This window comes from Gobio gobio (genome assembly GCF_949357685.1).
Source record: "Gobio gobio genome assembly, chromosome: 20".
In the NCBI taxonomy this organism is placed as follows: domain Eukaryota; kingdom Metazoa; phylum Chordata; class Actinopteri; order Cypriniformes; family Gobionidae; genus Gobio; species Gobio gobio.
In genome coordinates this window covers 44,281,456-44,305,520 of record NC_137113.1, presented here as the reverse complement: position 1 = coordinate 44,305,520, position 24,065 = coordinate 44,281,456, and positions in this window count along the sequence as shown.

The following is a 24,065-nucleotide window of genomic DNA, read 5'->3' as shown; positions in this document are numbered from 1 at the left end:
AAAGAACCTGTGCATCCATGCAGCATAGCATGGATAAGAGCAGGGAGAGCAGTGATAAACCCCCCTAGGGTAACCAGAACAGAACCAACAATGTATTGCAGATAGCATTAATGTCGATATTAAATATACAACCCAATTCATGAATTTAGTCTGATTCAGGAGGAATCAGAATACCAAATCCTGACTGGAAGAGAGGAGGAGCTGGGGACGGAGGAGGGTAATTAGCTCCGGAGAAACACGATAGCAGCTGATAGTACTAAAGGAGATTATATATGTTTGCTGTGATAGACGTCATATTCCTATAGGTAGACGTGATCAGCTGACAGTCAGCTAATGCAAGCTTGACTAACGTGACCTGCCAGAACTGACGCCACGCAAGATTTCTTTAGTGGCATTGTTGATTTTGTGGTCTAAAAACAAAATGACAGCGCTGCCGACGGCTTCTGTAACCCGAATAAAGCTCATTGATGGGCGTGCTTTTGCTCTCGCTCAGGTTGACGTGCACACGTTCATCCGGAAGAAGTGCCCATACAAGGAATTCCACCCTTTATGGTGTCATTCAGGGCCATACTCGGAAAAAAAAACTTTCAGAAACGTATTTGAATCCTGAAGGAGTGTATTTGGCACAGAAATACTCCGTCATACTTCCAACTCGTTTTTTTTTATTTTGGTCATGTTTAGCATGAGAATCAACTCTTTAACAGTGTAAATAAATCAGAATGTATGGAATAGCATTAGACATCCCCTTTAAAGTGCCTGGTGGTAAGTGTTGCAGTGTAAAGCATAAGCCGCTAACCACATTTCTATTATAGTGAGGGAATATTGCGCCACTCTAAATTAGACTCCACACTTTCAAAAACAATCAGACTAGACCAGAAGAATAGAAATACCTTGCAGTAAAAGGAACAGTCAACCAGACAAGCAGCCTCATAAAAAAACTAAATTGCCTCAACATAACCTCTCTCTCTGTCTCAATCTCTCTCTCCAACTGATGCAATATCACACGTCCTGTACTGTCACTTCCTTTATTCACTTCTTTCACTCTCCAGGGAAATAAAGACATTTTTTTCAGGAAGAGAAGCAAAACAACAGGCTCTGCTAGATTCAGTATCTTCATATTCCAATCCCCTCTGAATATTCAGTGAATTTTCAATCTATCAGGCAAATCTCACCGGGTTAGCGGGTGTTTCATCTCAGACAAAAGAGTGCCGGCAAATAATCACAACAGAGAGATTTCTGACCGGGAAAAATATGTAAAAGATCCCTAGAGGCATATATATTCATAGGCACAACATATGATAACATTAAGGGGGAAAAAAGGACTGTTTTATCATATTAGATACATTTGAGTGTGTTGAAAGTTATGTTATAATGCTACTCTGTGTGTTCGCTAGGCAGCTACTAAATACACTTGTTCACACTGCAGTGAACTAGATCATATTAGGCATGGTAAAACATGGTACCCGCGATAAATCATGAAAACCAGATTCAAACAATAAGACTAACTGTGTTGAGCTGTATAACAATGATTAGTTTCTGTCCATGAATGATCCAAACAGTTGCTCATCAGTCCAATAAAACACATCACATATTAAAGCTTCTTTTGTGTTTCCATGGTTTCTACAAAAAAAAAAAACCTCGGAAATCGAGGGTAACGCGGGTATGATGTCATTGATAGGCGACGCACGGATACCATCCTTGTCCTGGTTAAAATGGCTGATTTCTCTGGATTTAAACAGTCTTGGAAACATTTGTGATAATGTAAGTACACAAGCCAAAAAATATATAACATTGTTCTAGTGGGTATTTTTTCAACCAAAAATCTTACATATTGTACCTTTAATGCTCATTTTAATATTTACTAATACCTTATTAAAATCAAAACTTGTATCCGTTAATATTATTTAATGGACCTGAGCTGACATGAACTAAGAATGAACAGCTGTATTTTATTAAATTAATAAATACTGTACCAAATAATAATAATAAACACACTAATATTAATAATTGAGACTTTATTGTAAAGTGTTACCACTAAAACTAATACATAATAAAAAAAAATGTAATTACCTTTTAGTAATTTTGTTTCTTGTACATAAGACTTCTAATGTGCATAAATTCATCAATAAATTCCAATCAGTGTTATTTTAGGTATTGTTTATATATACATTAGTAATTATTAGTTATGAATATTTTCAATTACTTTTTTTTCATTTTAAGTTTATGTATGAGTCATTTTGTTATGGGCTTTTGTATATTTATTTTTTTATTTATCTGTAATTTATTTCATTGTTGTTTTAGTTAGTCTTAGTACGTCAACTTAGATGTCAAGGAAACCTTTTTAATTTTCTTTTCAGTTAAATAAAAACAAAAAATATATTTATTTAAGCTTCAATTCAAACAAAATGTTTGGCTTTAATTAAAATTAAAAAAAAGCAATAACAAAACTGATTCCATTTCTTTTTAAGTTTCATATTTTATCAAAACATCAAAAATCCCTAATTTTTTTTATAATGACAAAAAGCACAACCAAAATATAACAGACTGAATAAAAACAAAAATGTGTCTCATTTCACAAGGAAATGCATCAAGTAAAAAGGGTTTCGAACAACTTGTTGATCATAGAAGATTCCCACAATCAATCCTGAAACTAAACCACATCAACTCTAATGAGCTGCAATGAGGCTTTTAATCATAGACTCTGTTGTTGTGTGCAAAGCTATTTTAAAAGGTTTGTTCCTAGAGCTTGAGTGACTCATGAAGTGATTTGAATCTCGTCAGCCCATCTGAGATGACGGCAGGTCTGTAGGTGGATGAACAATAACCTGAAAATCACTGTTACCTCCGCACTCCAACACACATGCATGCACACAACTCAAAAAACATCCCTGTTTTACATATCCACTCTAATTTTCTGTTTATGCATCCGTCATCAGTGTGTACAAACACAGCCGATACTGTAATTGCACCATCACACGGACAAACACTGCAATTTCACCATCAAAAGCTGACGAGCACCTTTAAATTGGTGTCATATAACTAGATAGCAAACGTGGAGACAGTGATGATAATGACTATATTCACACATAAAATATGTATGAATCAGTCCTGCTACCTGAGGGAGGCCTGGCTGTGCTCCAAGTGGAGGAGGCGCAAACCACACCGTCAGATAGAGACCCCTGCGTATTCATTATCTCCATAAATGACTCTAAATGAGACGTTACAGGGAGTAATTGCTGTGATGACACATATCGTGGTCGCCACGGAAGCAACAGAAACCGGAGCAATCAAGGACAAAGACGGAAATCACAAATATTGGACAAAAAATAGCCAACCGCCTGGAATTCATCATACATTTACATTCATTTCCACCGGCCTCAAAAGAAGATTTCCTCCATCAAGGTTGATCTATGAAAAATGGATTACTCTGTCTGTCAGATTTAATCAGCCAGTTATTCATTTTATATGTCGACCTTATATCTGTTATACTAAAGATCTCGTTGATTTACATCACAAACCGTCAGAATCTAACTTTTTGGTCATTGAAATATCAGCATCTGCACCAAATTTCATATTTTTGCTCAGTTTGTGTAGCCTGACGTCGTCATACAGATTCTAGTCAGAATACGAGTCTGATACTGCTCCATTGGGCTATGATTATGGGGTGTTTCAACTGAACCAGGAAAGAAAGTGCCTCTGCACTCAATTGGATAGACCTACAACCAGTGTTGGGGAAGTTACTTTGAAAAGTAATGCATTACAATATTGCGTTACTCCCTTAAAAAGTAACTAATTGAGTTACTTAGTTACTTTTTAAGAAAAGTAATGCGTTATGTTACTTTTGCATTACTTTTTCTCACCTGGGCTGGGCTTGTTTTTATTTTTGGGTTTTTTTATAACAAAAAAGTTATATTTTTGTGCAAAAGTAGACCTCTTCATACCAAAATGTAAATAATAATCCCCAGGCTGAGGTAAAGATGCAGATTCCCGCATGAACACTAGAGGGCGCAGCTCTGGATAATGGGAGAATAGGACGCAGGAGAAAAAAAGTTTTACCAATAAAAACAAAAAATCTAGTAATTTTCATCATCAAAGGTCAGCAGCAAGACATTGGTCAATTAAATATAAAGGTAGATTATGCATAAAAATAGTTGTTTTATTTAACATTTAATTATTGGAGAATTCAGATTTAGCATTTGACTGATTTTATTCATTTTGAGGAGGACAGAATCTTATTTGTGCAAGTGAGATAAATAAATGCTCACATTTAGTCTAGAACTACAATAACCATCATGTTCACACACACACCTCTGCACTTATTTTTCTCAACATGAGCTGTCAGTCAAATTAATGTGAAAGTAACTTGCGTTACTTTTTTGAAAAAGTAACTCAGATATTTTGTTGTAAATTAGAAAAGTAATGCGTTACTTTACTAGTTACTTGGAAAAAGTAATATTATTACGTAACTCAAGTTACTTGTAATGCGTTCCCCCAACACTGCCTACAACCAATCAGAGCAACAGAGTAAGTGATGTATGTTGAGCGACGTATGGTTGTCAACAGCACGCACGCTGGATGAAGTAGAAGAAGAAGATGAGTGTAAACGATCTTTGCCGTTGTTGTAACAAGAATTTAGGGATACACAGAGTACTTACACGATCATCATTTTTGAAAGAAATAGTAAAGGGGAATGCATATACGAACAAGTTCTCCATTTAGTAAACGAATTCAACCTAAGCGTTCTTTGGTGACGTGGATGATTACGTTACTGTTGATCATCTGTCCATCATCGTATAAAGCCCACCCTGACAATTCGATTGGTCCAAAAAGCTCTGGTTCGAGCATAGTTGCTCCACAACGGATCAAGACCGAATTTCCCGACCTCAAATGTTGTGGGCGGGGCTAAGTTCGGCTGGCATCCAGGCTACAGTTTGTGCCTCTGAATAGCGGCCCCCTACTTGACATCAAAGTTTAGTGTTAGTGCGGCCCGCGCGTTGTTCTGAAAAGCACCTTTTTGCTGAGTCGTTGCGTGTGCGTGTGCCGTGCTTGCCGCCTCACTTCGTGTGTGTGTGTGTGTGTTAGAGAGAGAGAGTTAGCTCGGCCCTCCCTCGTGCAGTATAATTGGTTGACACCGCATGATTGACACGAACATAATTTGAGGCTGATCCGGGCTGATCAGACAGTCGAAACCAATGTGGTCTAACAGCGCTCAGATGGCCAATCCAATCAAAGTAGGCGGGGTTCGTGCACAATCTTCACACACACACACAGACGAGCGCGTCAATCTATCGCTTCATGCCGTTGCGGAGAGACTATATTCTTTCCGGTGAAATCAAAAAACAAAATGCACACACACAAATCCACACAAAATGCAACATGTCCATGCTCTTAATATACAATAATTGATGACTATCTTTGATTTTAATGAAGAAGAAAAAAAACTATATGAGAGCGGATTAGAACTCGGAACCTTTGAGACGGTTTACTAAAATTCTACCACTAAACCACCTGGGAACTCAAATATTTGTAGCGAATCTATATAATCACTCATGTGAAGAATATCGGGACAAATAATATATTTGACGCAAATATTGTTTGCAAATAGTCCCAAATAGATTATTTCCCAGCTAGAATTAGACCTAGAATTTCGTTCACTGTTCTGTTTGACCTGGGTACGGCCTTGCTTTGAATTAGTCTATTAATTTAAATAAAATTAAAATCATTCATTATTAGATAATGATTTAATTTATATAGGCTATATTAAAAAAAAAATAGAGTAGGCAAGAGAAGCCTTCATGAAGAACCATTCATGTTCAGAAGAAACATTCATGTTGAAGGACTGTTAATAATAAGAAGATTTTTGTGGAATACTTTGATGCGGCCCAGCCTGACCCAGGGTCTACCTCCACAGGCCCCCAGGTAAAATGAGTTTGAGACCCCTGATCTAGGCAGACTTTTTCCTTGAGTGTATACAGTAAAACATATGATCTCCAATATTGTTTTGAATGTTTTAGACGATGGTGTGAAAAGCAACTAATGAATAAACATTTATTTGACTTGACTGAGGTGAAATTAGTCATGTGAACCTGTCTTTTCTTTCTTTTTAGCGTAATTTTTATTGTTGAAAATGTTTATCTTAGCTATATTAGAATCATATAAAAAGTTATACACAAAATGGACTATGAGAGATTACATGACGGATACAAACAGACAAAAAAGACGTTTTTAAACTCAACTAACTCTGATAGAGTAATGGATATCCTAATCACTAGATATAGTGCAACGTCTGCATATCTATCATGTTACGGTGCTTCGTGTAAACATATAATAATGGATTACAAAAATACAACACTAATGTGGGCAGTGTCATTGGAGATAAAATACAAAATCCAGTATTTCAAAATTGCATACAGCTTTGAAGCTGCCAGTAGGGAGAAAATAAAGCCACGGTTTTCACTTTATATCTGGACGGCATGCTGTCCTAACGCTAACCAATCACCCAAAATGCAGCAATAACATCAGAAAAAGATACTTCTATTTTTAAAGCCACATCGATCATCGTTTTCATGAACGGACATTGCTGTCACATTCGAGTACTCATGCCCATCACAACAAGTGACACATGAAATAATATTTTTAAAATGTATTTCATGTATACAGAGATCTAAACACACCTCTTCAATGATGATCTTTTTTTATTTTATTTCTTATTTTTAATATTTTTGTAGGGCATAAAGTCAAAACACAACCAAGAAAAAAAAGCCTCATTAAAAGAGTGAAAGTGCTAAAAAAAACATCATCTTTATTTTGGCATTAACCTACTACTGTTTCCTATTAGTGCTGTCAGCCCATTAAAAAACGAATTAATCACACATTTTTTCTGAAATAAATCACACTTAACATTAAACTGTAACGGGCTGTATACATGGCATGCCTGTATTGTCCAAAAAACGTATGAATAGTGCACTGAATCCATTCAGAGGGTCTAAATATATACCCTTCAGCATGGACTCAATAGGAAGCATATGGAACGTAGGCAGCATATGCAACTCTGGCAAAACTGACAATAGCTAAATAAAATATTTGCCTCATTCTCCTTCGCTGACTCATTTCGGCCAGAAATGAATTAGGAGCCCAGTCGGTATTGTGAGGCAATATTTTTTTCTAGTGGCCTTCATCCTGACAACCCAAAGTCCCTTTTCAATTCCATCCAAGTTCCAAATGCCCTCAAAAGAAGATTTTGTGCATCAAAGATTGATTTATGAGAAATGGATCTATGAAAAAGAATACAAAATACTAAATTCAAAGAAGCCTGCTCTTGTTTAGTCTGACTGGGATTGGGGATTGGCAATATATTGACTATTCAGAATACATGTGATGATTTTGCGGTTGATTGATAATTTGATTGGCTGCTTCATTTAAGTGCATCAGTTCAAATGGCCTGCATCATCATTCAAACAATTTCAATGTTCAGCATGACATTGTTAATGAGTTAAACTTCTACATTAATATAATTAAACACCAAGGACTGTTACTCTTAAGGATGCAAAAAGATGCAATTCTTTTTGTGTGTGCAATACTCGTTCTCTCCTCTCTCAGTATACGTGCATTGGACACTTTAAAGGAACACGCCGACTTTTTGGGACTTTAGCTTATTCACCGTATCCCCCAGAGTTAGATAAGTCCATACATACCATTCTCATCTCTGTGCGTGCCATAACTCTGTCTGACGCACCCACCGCTAGCCTAGCTTAGCAAAAAATAACACCAACAGTTTCATATTTAAATGGTGTGATGTGTATAATTACATTGTGTACTAAGAAGGCGCTCTGTAATATCATTGCACCGCTGCACCCATGGTATGGCTCAAAGTTCCTTGATCATTACGCAGGAATGAAAGTATAGTTCCTAGCCATATCGGTCTAGAAAATCACAACTTTTAATTTCCGTCGGTCTTAGTACACGATGTAACTATACACATCACAACATGTAAATTGTTGGCGTTATTTTGTCACTTATTGAGCAGTAGGCTAGCTGGAGCCATTTACCTCCAGTCTTTGTGCTAAGCTAGGCTAGCGGTGGGTGCGTCAGACAGAGTTATGGCACGCATGGAGATGAGAATGGTATGTATGGACTTATCTAACTCTGTGGGATACGGTGAATAAGCTAAAGTCCCAAAAAGTCGTCGTGTTCCTTTAACATCCTTGCTGTAACCCAGGCTCACCTGGAAAACACATCTGTCTGTCATAATGTTATGTATCCTTATAGGTATTAGGGCTGCACGATATATCCTCTTAGCATCGGTATCGCAATGTGCACTTCCACAATAGTCAAATCGCAGGATGTGCAATGTCAAAGTATAGAGAAGGGATATATTTGATCCGTAGTACGGACCAGGCCACTAAACACTTTAAACACTTTTTGCTTCAAACTAAAGTTTGTAATGTAATGATTCTCCTCGCAGCTGGTTGGCTTGGTTCTTGACTTATAATGCTTTAACAAAGACTTTTTTGAAATCCCTATGGAAGAAATTAATGGAAAAAATACTTCAGGAACCAACGCTGCTGAAATAGTAGGCACTCAGTATTTAAATGACTATAATGAAAAATCTTTCTTCCTTGTGTTCATTTAGTGAAAATCAATGTGAAAACATCCTTTGATTATGTTCAAAATTGTATTTGACATATTTCAGCATTAAGCAGTTCTAATCTATTTGGCAATAATGGCTGTTTGTTTGAAATAATGGTTCCGCTGAATAAAAAAACATCATTTAAGGCAGTTCAGAGCAAATACATCAATAGTTATTTATCAAAGCTGAAATACATGGCCTATCCTAGATGTGATCACAAAGAGCTGAAAAAATGATTATAATAATACAGTGATGAAAAAGCAAAACAAAACAGTTTGACATAATCAGCAACGCTTGCTGTGAATAAATAACCGGCCAATAACAAAATCTGACAGATAGAATAAATTAAAACTCTCAACAAATGCCACTATAAAAGTGAATTTTGAGGGGAAATGTGCTGTCGCAGAGGTCGCAACTCACATCAACCTTGCATTAAAGGAAAATATCACACTGGTTAGAATACAAATCTGATTAATGTAATGCATGAGAAAAAGAAAAGGCTTATCATTGAAATATCAAACAGTCAAATAACCAACCCGACCATAGAAACGAATTTGACACGCACAGGGAATTCAATTTACGTGGATTAGCTATTACAGAACAATCTCCAGTGGACAATATTACAGGATTTATTCATAATGCACAGAAAGATGAGGTATGTGCTTGAGTGTTTTTTATTAAGGGCAGCTGTATGTATTTTTAGACCTCCAAAGGCACTCAAGAGGGAGCAGTGTTCTTGAGAAGGCCACAACCTGCCATTTATATCCACTCGCATCTCATTATATCATAAACTCTTAAAAAGTAAGGTTCTTTATTGGCATATTTGGAAGAACCGTTAACATCCACTGAACCTTTCCATTGCACAAAAAAAGGTTATTTCGATTTTCAAAATGTTCTTCACACTCTGATTCTTTTAAGAACTGTTCACTGAAAGGTTCTTTGGGGAACGTTCTTCTATGGCATTGATGTGAGAAAATATCAATAGACATCATGTGTGTCAAAATGAATCACACACAGTGGCTGCGTCCGAAACCTGGAAAATGCTGCCTTCGGAGGACACATTTCAAGATAGGAAGGCATCAAGGCACGTCCGAATCTAATGTTAGCTTCATTTCCTGTCTCCAGAGATACCTTCATCTGATCGATTTTGAAGGCAGCATATTTGTATCCTTCACTGCCTTTGATATCCCACAATCCTGTGCGTCCATTCTGTGACAGTTGCATAGACAGTAAAAGAAATGGACACAGCGACCCCATAGACTTCACGGAGAAAAAGTGAAGTCAAGTAGAAGCAGTCACTTCCTGATGGCTGATGTACTGCGCAGCCTCAGACTGAGCTTGACGGCGTAGATGTGATGTGAGCAACCAGTCTGGCAGTGGCAAGTCTTCTAGTAGTTGTGCAAAGTGAAATCTGATTCACGTTGTTGAAATATTTTGTCCCGTTGCTTTTGGCTCTCTATGGGCTTCTCCCCATGCTTCACCCTTGACTTTATCGGACTTTATGCCTCCACGTCCCCCCGGTTGCCTCATAGACAGTAAAAGATTGCCTGTGAGCTTCTCCTCGGGTCTATACGGTAATTCCTCTACTATGCGACAGAGTTGCGTGGTTATGACGCAATCGTTAGCCTATTTTTTACAAAAACGGCTTCTACTGGGGTGCGTTTCCCGTACAACGACGTAACTCACTGCTTAACTACCATAGTACGATGCATCGTTGAAGAAATCAACTAGCTAGTCACAACTGTTTCCCGAAACCGTATTGTCGCAAATCTGTCGTTCAACCATGTTGGTTAATGATGTCACGCAGGTGGTGGAGTAATAAATGCTTTTAATTAATTATTTTGAGATCGAATTCATGCTAGATTTTTTCCTATACATTATGGACATGGCACCTGAGGAATAATTCAAATTTTTCTCAGTAATTTTGCCTTATTTCCAGATTCAAATAGGCTCTTTTTACGTACTAGAGCATGTCCGCACATGCGCACTCTTCAAAAACGGTGCTTTAAATCTCTTGACAAACTAAAAGACATTAATGACATTTGTATGTATTCTAAATAAAAGATATAGGTTGTACTGAATGTCAGCTTGCCTATTTTGCTCAAGATAAGGATTTATTAAGTCCACATGTCATGCAAACAAAAAACTCTGCTTCTAACCACAGGTCGAGCGCTGTCGTTGCAACCACACAAGTTTGCGACGCTGTTTGCGAACGTTCGCTCGAACAACAGTTTCGGGAAACACGACTGGTTGAACTATGTTGATAACGACGGAACTTGCTACCATAGTTGGCTAACGATGCTTTTGGGAAACGCACCCCTGGGCGATAGTGTAAGCTACAAGGTAATGGAGCCTTTTATACATTGTCGTGTTTCTTTAGAAATAAACAATCGACAAATGGAGTCTTTAAACGCCTCAGATGTAAAGTTATTCGCTGTCAAAGTGACGCCAAAATGAATGGGAGTCAATGGGATGCTAACAGCAGGTGATGGCTTGGTTAGCAATGGCTGCCCCTATGGAAGGTACACTTTCCGGGTGCTGGTTTACCCCTTGAACAGTTGAGCAGGGAAAAAAAGATGGCGTCCGAAAGTTGCGTTTGCTGGTCAGTTTGTGTGTAAATGTACGTTTCCACTTCTGATGTCATTTCTAGCGAGAAATTACTAATGCAGTAATTAAATTAGGGCTGGGCAAATTAATGCGTTAACGCGGGCGATAATTTTTTTTTTCAGTTTAGCGCATTAAAAATATTTAACGCAATTAACGCAGCGTCCGTTTTTATATCCATTTTTGCCCAGCGTTACATTATATGGTCACGCTCTTATTCATGCAAATGCTTTTAAACAATCTAAGCGTGACAAGACACAACAGAACGTGCTGTATGTCAGTACGTCTCAATCCGCTCCCTAGTTCAGTAGTCAGGACACTGATCAGGGAGTCGTCCACATTCATGCACGTTATCCACCAATATTGATTCACCACCTAGGAAGCTAGGGAGCTAATCGAAGGACACCAGTCTCGTGCACACATCAAGTTCTCTTTCGCTCTTGAACAAACAATAACAACAACACAGAGAATTTTGCCAAAATGCCAGTTTTGTCGAGTATTCTCATTTTAGGAGTCTTAAATGAGTTAAATAACGTCTTAAATGAACTTGTGAGAAGATGAGATGCACGGGACAGCGCGTCAGATCCACGTCATGTTCGGCAGCGGCCAATATTAAAGTGACAGAAGCACTAATGATGTCTGTCATTAATGTTCTTCAAAGAACAATAGGAACAGAATTTTTTTTTTAGCTTTAATGATGATTAATCTATATTTCATTTATCATGTATGCAGTTAAGGGTTAGGGTTAGGGTAAATATAATATTTATTATAATGGGTTTATGTAAAGATTGTTTTAAGTTCACTTCAATTAAAAGTTATTTTTTTAAAGCCTTATAAATGTTGAAATTGGGAGCTTTCAGTTATACTGTAATGTAACGTCATTTAGAGACATTAGTATCAGTGATACTGGCCTTCATTCATAAAAAGATGCCATTACAACACATATTTAAAATATGCTGTCTTAAAATAGTTTCTTCATTAATTTGGAGAGTAACTGAAATGATTACAATATCAAAATATTAAAAACTCCAATGTTTTTTAATTGCGATTAATCATGATTAAATTACAGAATTTTTTTTATTAAAAAAAGACCAAACATAATAATGGTTGACCGAGTGCGACCTGGACGCATCAGTGAATGGTGAGATATTTTGCTAAATAAAATGATCCTGCCAGAAGAATTGTGTGATAACTATGATGTCTGTATCATCTCAGTGAGCTTTTATGGGGTTGTACGCATGCACAGTAAGTTGAATTTGGCGTGTACTGATGTTTCAGTGTGGATGAGAAACTTAGTTGTGAAACGCTAGTGTGGACGGAGAGCGCTTTGAAAAGAAAAATCCGTTTTCAAATCCATCCCGATTAATGTAGACGTAGCCTGAGCTAGTCTGACACAAATGCACACACATGAACATATTAACCCTTTATTATCTACTGGGACAACAACGGCAGCTGGCTAATTGGTTAAGAAGCAGCCATTGTAGAGGTTAAGCACTGCAGGGATTTGCTCCTCACAGAAACACACAAAAGCATATAACAAAAAAAAAAGCACAAAATTCTATTCAAGACTCAGACACAGCTCGTTTTCCCAGAGGAGCTCAGGTACATTTATGTTTCACAAATGTACTTTTTTATTTGAATTCTGCCTCAATAAAACGCATCTGTGTTTTACTCATGCACAAAAAATATGGAGCAAATTACATATTGTTTGTCAAATGTCCTCTGAGAAATCTAATCCTGTCCGAACGGGAATGTCTGTCATTGTGATTTTTGAATGTCTTTGCATCATAACGTTTCTCCTCATCTATTCTGACCTTCGTCAAGCGGACATTTTCTTTAATCCCAGGGTTTCAGAGTTCTATGCCTTTAACAGTCTATAGCCCTATTCGGACTGTAATTGTTTCTCATGTGGACGTCCGTAAAAATAAATGTGCATGCCACCTTAGTGATAAAACTCATGCATTCGGATGATTTATTCACATGGTGGTGGAGTGAGTTTTGTGATCGGGAACGGCTGCTCACGTGGTCAATAACATGATTGTATGCTGTAAATAAAATGTCATATGCTTGGTATAATAAGAATAAATGCATATTTAATTTAATAATAGGAAAATAATATCCTAGTATTATTTAATTATTTTAATCTGTTTAAAAATAGGAAGATATATAGACACGCATTATAGTTGAAATGGTTTTCTGTCTTGTATTTTATCTCAAAACAAAAGGATTTTTATTCCACATGGAAATGAGTGGAAATAAGTAGGGCTGCCACAAACGACTATTTTTATATCGATGAATCTATCGACTAATTAACCGATTAATCTATCAACTAATTTATAACAATGATTTTCAACAATTTTACTTAAAAACATTTAACTTGCAACGTTGGCCTTCAGTATAAATGTAAACAAGCTTTTGACAAAATGTAAATCTAAAAGAGTAAAAATGTAAAAAGGTAAAAATTTGTACACCAACATAACACAAAAGAAAATATATGCAAATACTTTTTATATAGAATAGTGTTATTACGATACCAAAATTATGACTTCAATACGATACCAGACTAAAATACCTCAATACCGATACTGAATCGATCCCATGGCAAAAAACTGTAAAAGTAATTGAATCATTTGACAGAACTTACTATTCATTGTTTTATAATTGTTTTAGGGTTAAAAACCCTAAAAACTCACTTGGCCAGCATGTTCCTGCCCTGCCCTGCTTCACACAGAATATTAGGTCCGGCCCTTTAAGAGCTGCACGGACCAAATTCATTGTGACACCCGATTTCTCATTCAAATCAACTCTGTATACGTTCACTAAAGACATTTCCGACTGCGTTTACCCCAAGCGGCAACCTCCCGCAGTTTCTCTTGAAGCCAATACGGGAGTGACATAAACTGCAATTCATCGACTGGCCGCTAGGGACAGGCTCCAGAAGGAGCAGAATCTCATTGAGCTCATGTTAAAATGCCCAACTTTACAGCAGAATAAAACATGTTTACATCCTGGTACAAATTGTGGTTTTGGTCTATACGGCTAATTTTGGTGAATTTTTTTATAACTCATTCGTTTACATTATATAAAGCATTAAAGTTCTGCATAATTAAGGCCGTGGCCACTTTGAGTGACAGGTGGATAGCCATTTCTCTGCTGTCTGTTAGTCATCGCGTCACTTCAGCTTCGCCCACGTCCCGCCTTATTGCACATTTTCTGTTATCTGGGATTGACGCGCTGCCAATATGGCAACGGCCATCTCGTCCATACTTTGCGCTTCAGAACGGCTCATCGGAATCCTATGGGTGACTGACGTCACAGACACTACGTCCATTTTTTTTACAGTCTATGGTTTACCCCAATACTCGCCAAGACGTTCATTTTTACATATATTTTTACCATTCAAACCCAATAATCCATGAAACTGCCGTCACGAGAAAAATCCTGTAATGTTTTCCTCAAAAAAACTTCATTTCTTTTCGACTGAAGAAAGACATGAAGATCTTGGAGGAGATGGGGGTGAGTAAAATATCTGGACATTTTCATTTTGCAGTGAAATGAAAGCTTTAGCGTAAGTTCTGCCAGGAAGATTCAATGTTATGTCACTCGTCACGTTCAGGCCTAACCAATCAAGTCCTTATTCACAGAGTATAAAAGACGGTCACTTACTCATGTCTGAGTTCGCAGATGCTGACGGCAACATTCACCTCCAGCCTCCCCACCACCACCAGGATGGTCCCCACCTATACCTCCCGGGGGTCGGCTGCGCCCCTGCCTTCATCTTCAGGCAGGAAATGCAGAGTCCATTACCCTTGTAACAAAAACTAAGGACGGAGCCTACACCAAAGAACCTCTAATAATCATACTTGCTGGACTATCAATAAACTTGTTACTTTTTGCACTTCATCTGGCTTCCGAATCTTTCTGGTAGAACTAATCCTTTAAGGAAACCATTTTGCAAAATTATTTAAGGAACGTTCGCTGAACATTCTGAAACAAGTAGCCTAACATTTAACATTTTAGATGAACGTCCGATTAGCTAATGTGTTTTGAGAACTTTAATAAAGACTAGATAACTTTGTATGAACATTCTATAAACTCTTTCCCCGCCAAACAGGGAATTTTCAGGGTTTCTGTGTTTTCACTGTAACACATCTTCTGAAAGAGTGCAGAATCTCCTGATCAAAGGCGAAGAAGAAGCAGAAACAAGCGATATCATATGTAACCATATGCATAAATGACGCGATCATCAACATTAAACAGCATATGAATCAAAACTGCCTAATGTCACTGAATGAAATGTGGACCCAGGACGAGCTAGGGACTGTGAAGCTTTGGAGGTGTTGATGGACTCGATCTACTCCATCTGTGTTTTGATCATCGCTCTGAATCTGATCTGAACGTAGTCTTTGACAAAAACGTGATTTTCTCATCTTTTTGCAAAAATGTTTTGCCCATATTCAAGTGTTGATAACGAAAGAATGCATGAAGATAGAATAAAACAGGGGGGGGGGGGGTGTTTCAAAGCAGGGGGTCTGTTCTTTTTTTGATATATTGCATGTTCAGATATTCATACAACAAGATATTCTGGGGGCCATGACATTCTTGTGAAAATAATCAAAAACGCTGGTGGTGGCCGGCAACTTTTTTGAATAAAATGCTGGCAGGAAAAGAGTTAATGTTAATGGAAGAACGTTTGCTCATAACTTTGAGAGAACCTTGCCAGAACGTTCCCTGTTAGCTGGGATTATGTTGGTTGTTGTACGTATGCGGCAGTTTGGAAATGAAATATCTGGTGAGTGGCACTAAAAGATTGATGCACTATAGCGTTTAAAAAAATAATACAGCACCTACACTTAACCTAACTGATAGGGTTAATAAAAGCATACGTGAGAAACACATTTGCTGAAAGCAACCATGCCATTTTACAGTAGCTTGTTTCTATGAGTATTTGAGCTCTTTTATCGTGACTTGTGTTTCAAGTGCAATGCTGTACAAGGTGAGCTATCGAGCAAGTTTACTACATCAGAAAAGCCAAACATATGGAGCTGATTATGTGACGCAAACAACAAAATGTATGGGGGAAAGTGTTTTGAGATCATAGCATAGCATTGTGCAAGAAATCACATGAAAATGAGTCTTATAAATCAATAATATGTCCCTGTAATGATCATTTGTGTGAAAAACAATAAAAGTTGTTGGTGCTTTACTGCCACTATAGGTATACATTCTCTCTATCTTTCTTACAAATTGAACATTACCCCTCACATGTGAACACTCTCCTGCCTGCTGTGAAAATCAGGTTTCTCAAAGCCATGTACATTCCCGGCCTACAATGCTATCCTTCGGGCTTTCTGATTGGCTGTTTACAGTTCCATTTTCCTCATCACCCAGAGAAAATGACTCAGCAGAAGCCCACAGGAGAGAAGCCCACCTCTACTTCCAGCACATTAGGACCGCTTTCGGCCCTCATAACAGCAAATGAGCCAGAATCTACAAGGAGTGAGCAAGCAGAACACGCTAGATAGACCTCACTAAAGAGCCGAGCAGAAGGTTAGACAGATGTGTGAGTGAGGCTGGCGGACAGGTTTCCCTGGTCACTAGGGGTGCGAATCACAATTTGATTTCTATTCAGGGAGTAACAATACAACACCAAAACCATTCAGACTATTAGTTCTTGGCTATAAAACATATCTGAAGGCTGTCTGAAGGGTGCAAACACACCCGGTGAAGATGCACCCTGCATATTGCTTTTGCAGAAAAACCTGCTGCTCAATCTACTATAGGCCTTCTGTCATCTATAGTTCATACTTTTTTAGCAAGTAAAAAACCTTTTAGTATAATTGCAAAACCTTACGGTCACGGTACACGTGTATTTTCTGTGAAATCTTTACTGGATTTTATAAAGTAAATATAGCTATACATTTTATATCGCAAGCAATAAAAATAAACTTTTACTGGACTGAGATTTACTTGATTAACTTCATACTGTACTTTTATTTATAGAAAAATCGAATATTCTAAGGAACGTTTGTAAATCTCAATCATCACTGCCCTCTTAAAGTTACAGAGCTTTGATCATACAACGAAGCATTTAAATATCATCTTAAAACATAGTTTAGAGATATAGTGATTTACTGTTATAAAAATCTGATACAAAAACATAAAACACTTGTTGTTCTTTTAGATTTTCTTTTAGATTTTGTCTAAAGGTTCAGTAACCTGTTCCATTAAAGACCCCCTGTGGTGAAAATCAAGTTATTAAAAGGGTTATGAATTGAGACATCAACTTTCCCTTGAGCTTTTGATATATAAAAGGTCATGGTAATATAAGAATATCCTGTAAGTTTCAGAGCTGAAAACTTCCTTGTTAGTCAAAGAAAAGCTTTTATAGACACCAGGCCCAGCAAACGATCGATCTCAGGATATGCCAGGCTATGACGTGTGTAGTGAAGCACCGCCTCAACAGAAGAAGAACAACGTCTGATTCTGTAGCCCCGCCCACCGACTCGTGCCACTAACATGACATAGGGCTACATAGAGCTAAACCGCTTCGAATTTCTAAGCAGTAAACATACCACATAAGCTTCATTCGGATTCCAATATTATGAATGCATGGATGAACTTTATTTTTAATAAATATCCAGCTCACGTGAGGAGCACATTGCGCGTTTGTTCCTTCATTTCACCATGGATTCAATTGTAAACAAGAAACTGGATTTGCAGAAAGGATGAGATTACATGAATGAATGAAGCAACACACTAATAAGAGTAAATCATGTTTTTTATATTTAATAGTATTGCATTTTACAGATCGTTTGATAAAGATCTATTGATTGTGTACATGTCTAACTTAACATACCTTAGCACATGGTCAAAGGCTGGAGAATACTTTATTTGTGGTTCTTGATGCGCGTTATTCATTCTCTTGACTTGATATTTTAAGACAAAATACAATCGCAGAAGTTTTGATCATGCAGTCTGCAACGTACTGCCGCGGGATGCACGGTTCGCGCTTATATCCACCGATCGGCAGAGGTGGACAGTAACGAAGTACATTTACTTGAGTACTGTACTTAAGTACACTTTTTGAGTATCTGTACTTTACTGAAGTATTATTTTTTAGGGAAACTTTTACTTTAACTTCACTACATTTGAAAGACAAATATCGTACTTTTTACTCCACTACATTTCTATCAAGGTCCTCAAAGTCAAAAGTTTGACATTTACATTTTTTTGCAAAATGTAAATGTCTGGGAGAAAGAGAGGCATAGACATATGGATGAATCTGAAAAACATGATGAACGAGCTCAGTTCAGTCTGGTTTTTGTGCCTCTGAGATGCCAGAGCACGAGTACTGAATAGAGCTTTCTTTTGGGGGTTTTTCGCACTTAAACAGACCAATACACACAAAATGTCAATTTTCATTTTGGAAAGTATTCACGTAAACAAAGTTGATTATGTCTTAAGTGAACGTAAACAGTTGGGGGAATATCGGATGTGTATCAGTGTGTAGGATTTGTGCATTCTGCCTTAAAGTGACAGCAGCTTTGTAAAAAGCTTTGTAACTTTTAAGTATTTAAATTAGTTCAAGGTGGTCGTATGCTAGCATGTCGGATGGAGCATCACAGACTGGCTTAAACCACCATGGCATAGCGTGCATTTATACAACAATAATAAAATAATGCATTGACATAAAAAAGGGAAATTTACTTTGATACTTAAGTAATTTTAAAAGCAAGTACTTCTGTACTTTTACTTAAGTAAAAATAGTTTTTAACAACTTTCACTTGTAACGGAGTAATATTTGACCAGTAGTACTTTTACTTTCACTCGAGTAATGAAGTTGTGTACTTTGTCCACCTCTGCCGATCGGGCAGGCCAAGTAATAAAAAATAACAATCCAATCAATCGCGGGTGGATGAGAGATAAATCATTGCGTTTGTCTGATAAAGACGTTTTGCGAGCCCTGTGGGACGAATTATTCTGGTTGTTGTTTTCCCACATGCTTCAAAACAATCCCTCACGGTGTACTTGCGTGGAGCCGAAGCTCATTAAATATGCAAATCTTATCCAATCATAGCCGTGCGTGTTTACTTCCAAGTCTTCAGTGCGGCACGCCCATAAAATCTGAGCGTGCAGGAGAGAGCCTCAAAACCAGGGTAGAAAATATTACTTATTCATTATGATGTTTTTGAATGTAAAAAACAACGCAAAAGTCATAAGTTGACCTCAGACAACAGTATACATTTTTTTTAAAAGCCAGTTCATGAGACCTTTAATGTTGTTTGTATGTCTATGTGGTGTTTTTAATATGCTTTAAGACAAACCATGAGCAAATTCGACACCATTGCTGAGTATTTTATCTTAAAAACTGCAGCGAACCAAAGACAGTCTGAAACACACAGGTTTCTGACGTCACAAACTACCTTGTAACCAATCACATGAACGTGTGGGTGGGCTTTAGCATATTATTAACGGTGAACTAGCAGGGCAGTCTCAAGTTTAACCTGGTATATTTTTCTGTTGATAAGAAAAATCTGGTAGATTTTGCAATATAGCGGGTGTATGATGTTTATTAAGATGTTATGATGATCAATACATTGTCATGTATAGTTCTTATACGTTATCATATGCCTTTCTCCACTGATGTTCTAATTTGCTTTAAGCGTTTCTGATGATTGTTAGAGGGCAGCTGTTTGATGGCGAACGGGAACATGGTTTGTGTAACATTAGCAACACATTATTATTAGCTGTTATAAGCAAAAGACTCATCATATTAATAACCGTTATGTGTCCGACGTTGTAAAGAGCGATACCCCTGTACAGCGTTTACAACAGTAAAGTTGGCCGAGTGAATCTCTGAGCTGGTGTGAGTGAGTGAGTAAGTGAGTGGAGGCGGGGCTAATTTGCATATTCATGTTTCAGTGTATACTAAATGAAGCAAGGATGCATTTACATTCAAGCTAAGGCATGAAGATTTTTTTTCACAGGAAAACTGTTTAAATATGTCATTTTGGTGATCAAAGATGAGTTTTAAGGGATAAAATGATTGACTACAGGGGGACTTTAAAAGAAATCTGACTATTATTTCCTCTCTAAGTCTTAAACATATCTGAAGGCTATTTGACTGAAGAAGCACCCTCCACTACTTTCGAGGTGTTTATCATGGCTCTTATCTATAAATGTTATGTTTTGTACTGCTGATGTATTTTAGTTAACAGAGTTCTTAATAATTAATGTAAAATTCCAATAAAATTTATTTGTGGATCAATTCCAGCATCGTCTGAGGGGGAATTGTTATGCATTAATTCAGTTTTGCATTAATTCAGTTTAAAATAAACCGTATAAACTCTTTATTATTACTATTAATAAGGTAAATGTGGCAAAACATGCCACAACATTTACACTGCCACCCATAAAACTAAAACTAAGAGGTTGCCCGTCACTTGTCACATCTAGAATATTGGGTTGGAAAGAGCAGGACAAGGTTTTGGCCTTTAATGTGCACTTTATCTCAGCACACCAGCTCCTGTTCACTTCCTGTTCAACTCATGGTGTGACGTCCAGCCACACTAATGAAAACTGGACTAAGCATGATAAAACAACATTATCCTTAATTACAGGAATCTAGAAACTGTACTATACGTGCACTGAATTTGAACAAGTTTGTTAAACCTCTTGATTAAGCCTCTCTATTTAGAAGTGCAGAAACATCTGGAACAGCTCATTACTGTAGATTCCCTTAAAGGGGTCCTTCACTTTTTTAACTTTAGTTAGTGTGTAATGTTGCTGTTTGAGCATAAACAACAGCTGCAAAGTTACGACGCTCAAAGTTCAATGCAAAGGGAGATATTTTATTTTACAGAAATCGCTTTTTAAGGACTACAACAAATGGCTGGTAGGGACTACAACAAGGTTCTTCACGGGTTAGTGACATCACGACACAAACCCTAAAATTTACATAAACCCCACCCCCGAGAACACGCAACAAAGTGGGTGAGGCCATGTTGGGCTGCTTTAGATAAGAGGAAGAGTTGTAGTCCGTATTTTAACATTTATTACGATACAGTACGAACACAAATGCAATAGCATGTCATAAAAGCAAGAGGACACCATGAGTTAAAACCGTAATAAAACTAAACTATACCTGTTCTCTCTTCTTGCAGCAGATATTCTCTGGCTCATCTCACAACAGTTCCCACACCAGCGATTTATAGATTATCATGACAGAATATGCTAATCAATGACTGAAGATAGTTAACTCATAAATTCATCAACTATCCCTTCAGAAACGTCCTGTCTCATTCTACATGTTGTCACTTCTTCTTGAGTCTCTCCATCATTGTCCGACTCCAGTTTGAACATAAAACGCTGAACAGTTTCTGTCATTTTCAGTGTGTGTCTGCGTGAGGTAATCAGAGCTGCTAACATGAGCTCTTGAAGCTCCGCGCTCTTCCTGAAAGGAAGCAGCCTCTCATTTGCATTTAAAGGGACACAGACAAAAAAGACGTGTTTTTGCTTACCCTCAAAAGGTGAAATTTTTAGCATGCTATACAAATGATCTGTGGGGTATTTTGAGCTAAAACTTCACATACACACTCTGGGGACATCAGAGACTTATTTTACATCTGGTAAAAAGGGGCATAATAGGACCCCTTTAAAGTTGCAATGAAACAGAAGGAGCGGGAGATATCTTCTTCCATATTGTGGCGTACAACCAAGTGCAACAGATTAAATCGCTCGCATTTGTAACTAAATCATCACTCTTGGTGATTCAATGTCTATCATTAGATATTGGCTAATAAATTCTTAGATTTTACTCGTCAGTGTTTGCGTTAGAGGCTAAGTATAAGTTTAGCATTGATATATTCTCACTCGCTGAACACTCTGACTGAGCGCTTGAGAGTTTCGCTCTCCATCGAGATCTGTACTAATTCAGTTCAGCTCAATGGATGCGAAGCGTACCTGTATATGACGTACAATAAACTTGCCATCGCTTTGCTGAGAGCGCTGTGTTTCTCACACAGAGAGTGAGTCTTATGAACCATGCAGAATCAATGCGCTACATGTAAACGATATTCTTTGATGTATTATCCCATCAAAATAACGGAGTTCATGTTCATTTGGAATTATTCAGCTTTTAGAAAGAAGCAGATATGCGGTTTCTCTGGTAGTGGGCGGGACTAATGCGTAAACAGCAAAAAAACCTGGCGCTCATCTATTATCCCGTTTTGAGTTCAGCAAATCAGTTCGAGCAAACACAGGTAAAATTATTAATAATCATGAACCCAGCAGGCAGCAGCTCATCAATCCTTAGTGTGTTGTATAGTTATGAGTAGTAGAATTAGTACTATTGTCTTTTAATAATAATTACTATTATCTATTACTATTACACATTTTATTACAGAAACACTGCATGCACCAACAATATCTTAAGCACCACAACCAGTCATAAGTTCAGTTAAAATGAAAAAAATATGCTTTCATACATGAAGTTCTACTTACTAAATTTGTATCATTAAATAGTGCTTGATTATCATAATATAATGCTTGATTGACTGATATTAAGAATGTACGTTCAGATATAATAGCATATCAATCTGGCGAGTAAACTAGAAAAATGAGGGTTGCCTTATTAATATTCATTACTAGGCTATAGCTAGCCTATAATGTGCATTTAGAAAAAATATGTGATTCAAGTAGTCTTCAATATAACCATAAATAAGTTACATCTGTATCAAACATCACCAAATATTACGAGCTAGATAGTGTCAAAAACTTTAAAGTGTTTTCTGTTGTTATGCTGAACACTTGCAGCTGTATTTGTGCTGCACTTTCACACAACCACAATCAAGAGGCATTTAATTATCAATACAACCATTTGGAGCAAGTGATTAAGTGATATTTTATTAATAAAAATAACAACAGTCAACCGCCAAAATACCAACTTCAGTTATTGCTACGACAGGAAAGTTGGTATTCGCGATATTCTCAGAAAACAAACTTGAAATGGACCAATGTAGATTTATTGTTGTACAACAGCTGTAGGTTAGCATGGTCATTTTTGTCAAAGCAGCTGAGAACAAGCAAAAGCAAGGATTCATACATCTCGTCACTGAGGAAATCAGTGCATGAAAGATTTTATCCTGGATTACCATTTACCTTCTGGCAAGACACGGTGGTTAATGACACACACACACGCACATCAGGCGAAGATGTAGCCCTACCTTGTTTATCTTTTACTTTCCGTCCCACCTTCCTCCGTTCGCGTCCGCACCGGTGTAACCTGAGTGATATGTTTCCTTCGCGTGCTTTTTCTCATGACAGCCCTCCACGAGCCACAAAATACGCTTTCCTTTCCCCTCCGCGGATACTTGGGCTGAACATTGGCTGGTTTCTCCGCTCTACAGAGCAATATCGCCAGTGTGTGTGTTTGTGACAGTGCGCAGAGGACTCGCCGAGAGTCAAAAGAAAGAGATGCACCACTGCAGTCGGTGTGAATGCGAGGCGACCGGTTCACTGCAAGCCTGAATGTGGCACGCCACAGCACAACCTCTGCTTTGACCAACTGTAATGTCATGTATTATTCATAACCATGGGGAGGGACTTTCGTCCGAGCTGCTCGTTATCATGCAAGAGGTGGCGCAAGGTCGACGCTAATCTAAAGATGCTGACCCTGAGAGGGGCTGTACTGAGAGTTGGTTTCAAACCATCAAGTGTATAGCCTACTAAAAATATAAAAAATCAATGCAAATAAATAAATAATTTGGGTCGGTAAGATTGTTTGGTAACACTTTATTTTACAGTGTCATTGTTGCAGTACTTGCTATAG